This window comes from Caloenas nicobarica, chromosome 24 (genome assembly GCF_036013445.1).
Source record: "Caloenas nicobarica isolate bCalNic1 chromosome 24, bCalNic1.hap1, whole genome shotgun sequence".
In the NCBI taxonomy this organism is placed as follows: domain Eukaryota; kingdom Metazoa; phylum Chordata; class Aves; order Columbiformes; family Columbidae; genus Caloenas; species Caloenas nicobarica.
In genome coordinates, this window is record NC_088268.1 from 330,443 (window position 1) to 337,529 (window position 7,087).

The following is a 7,087-nucleotide window of genomic DNA, read 5'->3' on the forward strand; positions in this document are numbered from 1 at the left end:
TAAAGAAGAAAAATATTTTGAATGGATATTCAGGATTAGCATCTGGGCATCTCTTCCAGAATAGTTTGGCCAATCAGTTCCACTCCAGTCAAGCAGCCTCAAGCACATTTACTTGCAGAAAATGAAAGAATAAAAAAATTAGAACCAACAGGTCATCAGATTCTTTCTTGAGTAGCAAACACAGCAGGGATTATGTATTTACTCAGAGTGGCTGAATTGAAAAGTATATGTGGTTCCTGTGCAGCAAATTCCTTTCCAACTCCTAGCATCACAGTGTAACACCACTTCACAAAAAAAAAAAAAAAATCCCTTCTTACCATGTCCAGAACAATTTTTATCTGTAAGGCAACCATAGCACAACTTGCATTTGGAATTTTTCTTTGACTGCCATTCCCAGGTTCCAGAAGCACTGGACAACATAGTAAGGAAAGAGGGAAAGAGGGAAAGAAGAAAAGAAGAGAGAAAGTGAGAAAAGGAGGGAGGGAAGATGGGAGAGAGGAAGGGATGGGAGGGTTCATTATTTTTCAAATGATAATTTTAGTGGTGGGAAACTTTTGTCTATTTCCATGCAAAAAATTATTTATATACAGCTTTCCAAGATACTCTGTATGTGCAATGCCCACTGAAGTCAAAGATTTTCAACTAAAAGCTGTCTGAGATGTGAGAAGGAAGAACTGCCCAGTTCATTATAGGATGAAAAGCAGCAGATCAAATAACTCAATGGTTTTAAACATCTCACCCAGAGTTCCAAATACACAAATTTGTTCAACAAATGGAAATTCTTTCACTGGTGCTACTATAAAATATATAAATGGAACAGAATTAAAAGCAAGAACAGACCAGTTTTGTCTTTCTGTTTAAGTCATTCCACCCTCCTTCAAGTCCCTGCAGCATTTGGATACATAAGAAGTTTTAAGAAATTTAATTTCTCTCTCCTATTTCACACATAGTGAACACCAAAGGATACGTCATTTTAACAGAGTCCTATAGCAAATTACCACCTCTAAGGCCAGTCCTTTAAGATCCAGCATCCCCTTGATTGACTGTACCGCTAAACCTGATTACATCTGTTCAAACCACAGCCCTCAGTACAGTCATTATTGTGACTGGAGTATACCTAATGAAAAGAAGGATTTCACTCTGAATTCCCAGTTCAATGAAATTAAGGAAGTATTATAAACACCGGTTTGTGGCATGCAAAATTCCTGGCAGACAGACTTACCTGTTTCCAGAAACAGCAAAGTCCACAGGCAGAGCTTGATGGAGTGGACGTGGCTTGGTCCTTCCACACAGAGAAACCCCTCAGCAGAAAACCTCAGAGTTCAAAGGAGCAGAGACCCTCACCAGAAGAAAACAGCTCCTGAGTGCATCTCATCTGTAGCCTTCCTAAATGCAACAACTTGCCCTCCAATTTCTTTATCACAGGGCACCAAATACTTTGACACTTGTATTCATCCATCTTCTTATTAGTCTCTTCATTGCCTGAAGCCAGAATACTTGCACTGCATCCCTTGCTGTTTTGGTCTTCCTCCTTGTTTAGCAGGGCATCCAAACCTTTGGAAGACCCCAACCTGCTTTAGACATAACAGCTTTTCAGGGCACAAAGACATCCCTTAATCCCAGCAATACGTCCTTCCCCCAGCCTGGGACATTGTGACCACCGAGTTTCTTGAATAATTTGCAGTTTAAAGCTCCCTTAGAAATATTAATTAATTTCAAGAGCAGCACTGTGACTGTTTCCTGCATTCTACTTGATTTCTTCTGTTACAAGTAACTTACAAGTCTACAACTATTTTAGCTTGTATCTTTGAATAAAAGTTCTTTGAATCTCAGTTCAGCTGTTCGTCTTCTTTCACCTGTGCATTCCTGGCACTGGACTTTCTAAAGTCTCTATATCACATAGCAAGGCTTTTCATCTGCACCTGCTCGCAAGGCAAGAATGCAAATGAAGATCAAAGGAGTTTAATTTGTGGCATGTGCAGAGACAACACTTACTATGAGGTTTGGGTGTTCGTTTCTTTCCATTTGACATATTTTCTGGATTTCATCAAATTGAAAATGTCAGAACAATAAACACTTTGACCAGCAGGTAGCAGGAGAGATCAAGGAAGGATATTCGATTTACATCACTATAATTTTATCAGAAACTTTTTAGTATTTTGGGGAAACAGAACAGATAGGTCAGACTATGCCCAGCAGAGTGCAGCAATATCTTTGTTCTATTGTATTTTTAATGCTGTGTGAGACAACAGGATTCAGCAGTACAAAAAGCTATTTAATATTTACCATTTTCATGAAGTTTGGTATTGTTTAAAGTAATAACAAGACAACGAAGAGTTTATCTTCTGAAAAAGGTTATATGACCAGAAAGTGAAATAAAGTCTGGTTTACCATCTCAGTTATAAAGTTTACATTTAAAAGAATACACTAATGGAATTTAATTTTTTTTTAAAGGGTATTTTTTCACCTCATCTTCATGCATTTAAATTACTTTCACAAAGTTAAAACTCCTAGAAATTCTGAGTTTTGCTTTGTGTAACCTTTTAAGTATATGCATGCTGTTCATTCTGCAGGCAACTCTTGCACAAAAGAATACAAGCACATGCAATAATAATCACAGACATAGCTCTTACACCCAGCTGGGTTTTAGAGTAGTAAAAAATAAGCATCATTAGCCATATCACATCCAGACTCATTTTAAGAGCAATTTTCAGCAAACTTCCCTACTCTCCTTTAGCAAGAAAGTACTAAATAAACCCTAAGTCAGCCTGATGTGCTGTGCACGTAAGCAGTTTAAAGACTTGAAGGTGAGGAAGTATTCTAGCCCTAGAAGACACTAGGACATCACACAAAAAAAAGGAAGAAATGAGATTTTCTGCAAGGGTGAGACTGAGGCTTTGATATGTTCATCGGCCTGAGTTGGAAAGGAATCCAGATAGGTGTTTCTCTTTTTTTTTTTCTTTTTTTTTTTTTTACACATGGTTGGAGTAAGTATGTATTTATGCTGTCACTGTTTGCCAGAGGATACAACATCTTGTACATCATTTCAGGCTGGTCTAAGCACTTTTCTCTGGCAGTCTATATACAGATGTTGATACTATCCCTGAACTTCTCCCTTTCTGTGACATTCTCCCTGGCTCTGAGAAAGCCGAGACACTAAAGAAATGAGACTGGGAGTCCTGCCTTGTGCTGCCAGAGCCTTTCTGGCTATGAAGCTTTACCATCCTTCGTGTCTTGTGGAGGCTGGGCACTGAAACCCTAGAGATATTTAATCTTGCCTGGGATAGTCCCATACATTTCTATAGAAGCAAGAAATGTATAGGCTGCAAGCACAAACACTCCTCTCCCCATGTATCAATGAAAATACAAAATAAAATAGTCTCCCTGCTATTCAGTTTTCCTTGTTTTTCATGATGCTTTTCCAATTAACCTTTTGAAAATATGTTTATTGCCTTAAGGTGCCTTTAATGTTCTCTGCCACAGGAGAGAGCTATCACCATTTTTACTTACTCAGCCAGAAAGGACAGACAGGTGTTAGACAGCGTATATCTGTGAGCCCCAACAAGGGGAAATAAGATTAAGCTTGATTTGCTGGGAGTGAACATTTGCCTGAAAGTACTTAAAAGGATTTATTTAAGTTCACATTGTGGATGGCATGTGTCCTACGGTGAGAAGCCACAATACATACTGCGCTATGACCTGCTGGCAGCAAAAGGGCTGAGATGCTGTTTCGTGGTAGAATCTTTTGACGGTCAAGTCTCAAAGTTCCTGGTTGCTACAGCAGTTTCACCCTCTGTAAAACCAGAAAAGTCTGCAAAAATGCATGGCATGCAATACCTTACTTTTATCAGACAGATATCCGCTTTCTGTCAGAGGGATTAGTGAAGCTCTTGTATCTGAATGACTGCAGGTATCACTGCTCAGTAGAAATGCAGGTGTTCCATCTTTTGGGAAGTTTTTGGCTCTTTGAACTTCTCTGCATTCCCATCCAACCTATAGCATGCAGTTAAAGATAACTGGCCTCTTAGAAGCAGTTGCAACTTGGAGAAGCTATCAAAAGGAAAAGCAGCAGATTCCAATAGAAAGGTGAAGACATACATTTTACATACAATGAGCTGTAAACTTTTGCTGGGAAATACCCATGAGGCTCAGTAGCCATCAGAAAAGACTTGCAGACTTAAACTGAGAGAAGACATTGTTAGCAATGATGATGCCTAGACAAAAGTGAAAGGTATTGAAATATAATAAAAAATACAAGTCTACGGAACCATTTGAAATGTGCAACGAAATTACTTAAATTTACAGAAAGCTGTCATATGACATAATTTTTTGCTTAAGTATTATAAATATTGCCATTTTGTGTAAATAAAAATAATGATGGTGAAACTGATTCCTTAAGCTCTTTATTGAAAACAGGATTATGCTGCAGCAGATGTAGCAAGACTTGGAAACACTCAGGAAAACTAAAGCAATAAAACTTCGTGTTAGTAAAAAAAAAGCCATATTTTCTTCCACATGCTTAGTAGGGAAGGGTGCTTTATATGGTGTCCCCCCTGAAGCACCCCAGACTTACTCGTTGGAATCCTCTAAAGAAAAGAGCTGAATTATTCAACATGTTGGGCCAAGTATTTGCAAAAGTTTGAGAATACTGATTCTGATGTTGGACTCCCTGAAGATACAAAGTATCTTGAACTTCAAAGCTACAAAGGACTTCAGTTGTCCAATTACACCAGATCTCAAGGACATTTTAAACTCTTCTGTCCTTATCCTGTCTTATGAATGAACATCTTAGGATCAACAAGGTACACAGAAGAAAGAATACTCTTCTTCAAGTGAGTCCTTTTCCAGGATTCCAAACTAGATACTGACACTGTATGCCTTCTGTGTCACTCTGGACATCTGTAGCAGTCCTGCAGCACCAACTGCAATGCTGAAAGGGCACGATCCCCCAGATATGTTGTGACTCATCTGCTAGATCTTCACTTTGCATCTGGTTTGGACTCCTCGGGACTTTCTATATTGAAATTGTAGCTGTTTTCTTCAAGTGCCATCCTGTCCCTTGGTATTGGAAAGCACGAGGCAGAGGGAGAAGCGCAGGCAATCAGCTTGCTTTGAATAGGAATAATAAGCACATGAACATCAGACTCCTTCCTACTTTTACATTTTACCTTTAAAGCTGCAACTTCTGCTGGTGGTGGACAGAAGGTTTCATAAAGCAATGTACCAGGGAAGAGAAGAAAAAAATCCCTTGCTGACACATGGCAGAAAAAGTAGGAGGATACCTTTGAGCAGTCGTTCTGAGCAAATTGTGGAGAATTTCACTAGTGAAAGACTTGCCTTGTTGATTCTCTTTGCTTGGGTGATAATTTTGGTGATCTCTTAATGAGATCCTTCCCAAGTACTTTTAAACTTACCTAGAAGCTTCTGGTAGACTTCAATTATAGCTTTAGTGGTTATGGGCATGCTGTTGACTGGCATGTACCAGATGAACATCTTCTTTTATGGCTGCATTAAGGAGAAAGAGTGTAAATCAGGAACTTCAAACAAACAAACCTACCCACAACTCAACTGCAATTAAACAGAAGAGGTGAGGAGATACTCCCAGTGAGCAACTTCAAGGCATTCACGTTCCCAGTCTGATACATGCATGACCTTACCTACAAAGAGGAAAACTTTCTAGCCCCCTGAGACAGGTACATTTGCTGTGTGACTTAGCATGGCCCGGACCTGCTGGATAGATCCTTAGGACCTGAGGTGAGGATAGAGAGAAACGTACCATTGCAAAGAGCCATGAGCATTAATGCCAAGCAAAGAAAGACACAAATCCACAGACTCTGCAGCTTAGATATATGCACTTGCATATGAAGACAGATGTTCACACCAGCTGTTTCTAGGCTCTAACACTGGGTGGAGAGAGAATACTGTTTGGAGGCACTTAAAAGCAAGCTTCTGCTTTGATTGAATGGATCTCAGAAGGTTGTTCCTATTCTGCGAACAGCAACAGTGTTGGGAACAGTTGCTTAACCCTAGGCCAGACCTAAGTTTGAAGAATACTCCCTTAGGCAAAAATGGCGTAGTCAGATGGACACGAGGGAAATGTCAATGTTTCCAGTTCCTCCTTATTTCCAGTTAGTCTAAGATGGCGTAGGTTGCTCCTTGCCACAGGAAGCTAATCATAATGAGGACAAAAGCTAGTCCTAATAAGGACAAAAATACTAGGGAACAAGTCCTCCTGATGTACATTACAGTGGTAAAACACACTAAATAAGCATTGTACTGGTTTTGGATTTGTCATGCAGATTTCACTTTTGCACAGGGTGAGGGTCTTCCTCCAGGTGTCTGCAGGGTCTGAGCAACTAACCTGACAAAGCTTAATTAAACAGACCTTACTATGCACTTTGCAGAGGCTGTTTTGAAGCCAGCAGTAACTCAGCCAGTATGTGAAAAACCTTATTTCACCTTCAGGATGTGGTTAACTTGTTTTTCAAAACAAGCGGGAGTTAATCTTGCATGGTGTAACTTAGTCAAAAATGTTGACCACAGCATCCTGCCTGTTGCTTGTGAGAGAGAGATGAGTCAGTGAATATGTGCGTTGGGGTCTTTTTGACTAATAACCAAGTTGCTATGGAAACTATCGCTCCAATAAGCCACTATATATCCTGTTGACCTCTTCTTAGTATCAACAAGTGGAAAAAACCAGCACATTTTCTTCTCTTATGATATGTGCGTTTTCCTTCCTTGTGCTCACATAAAGCTATCTCTTAACTGATTTCTTCTTAGACATATATCTCTTTTTTGCTATGATGCAAAAATATTTTGCTGAGGTCTCTTCAAAGTGATCTGAAAGACAAAACCTCATTTGAGTCCCCTAAGTCTAGAATCCATGGCCCCACTGCAGCTTCTTAATGTGCCAAAGAGAATCTCTGCTTCCCTGTACAAAGTCTAGAACAAACAAATTCAGCCAACAGGAAATCTAGGTTATCAAAGCTGCATTTCTAATCTCACTGGTCATTTGGACAGTTGGATTTCTGCAATCTCTATCCCAAATTCAGAACAGAAAACACAGAACAAACCACAGCATTTTGGT

At 39.5% G+C, this 7,087-nt stretch overlaps 1 protein-coding gene across 1 annotated transcript in view; it reads right to left on the reverse strand.

Annotated features, from left to right (window-relative positions):
• LOC135997909 (M1-specific T cell receptor alpha chain-like) overlaps nucleotides 1-7,087 on the reverse strand; it is a 165,819-nt gene that overhangs the window by 74,084 nt on the left and 84,648 nt on the right. The window lies entirely within an intron of this gene.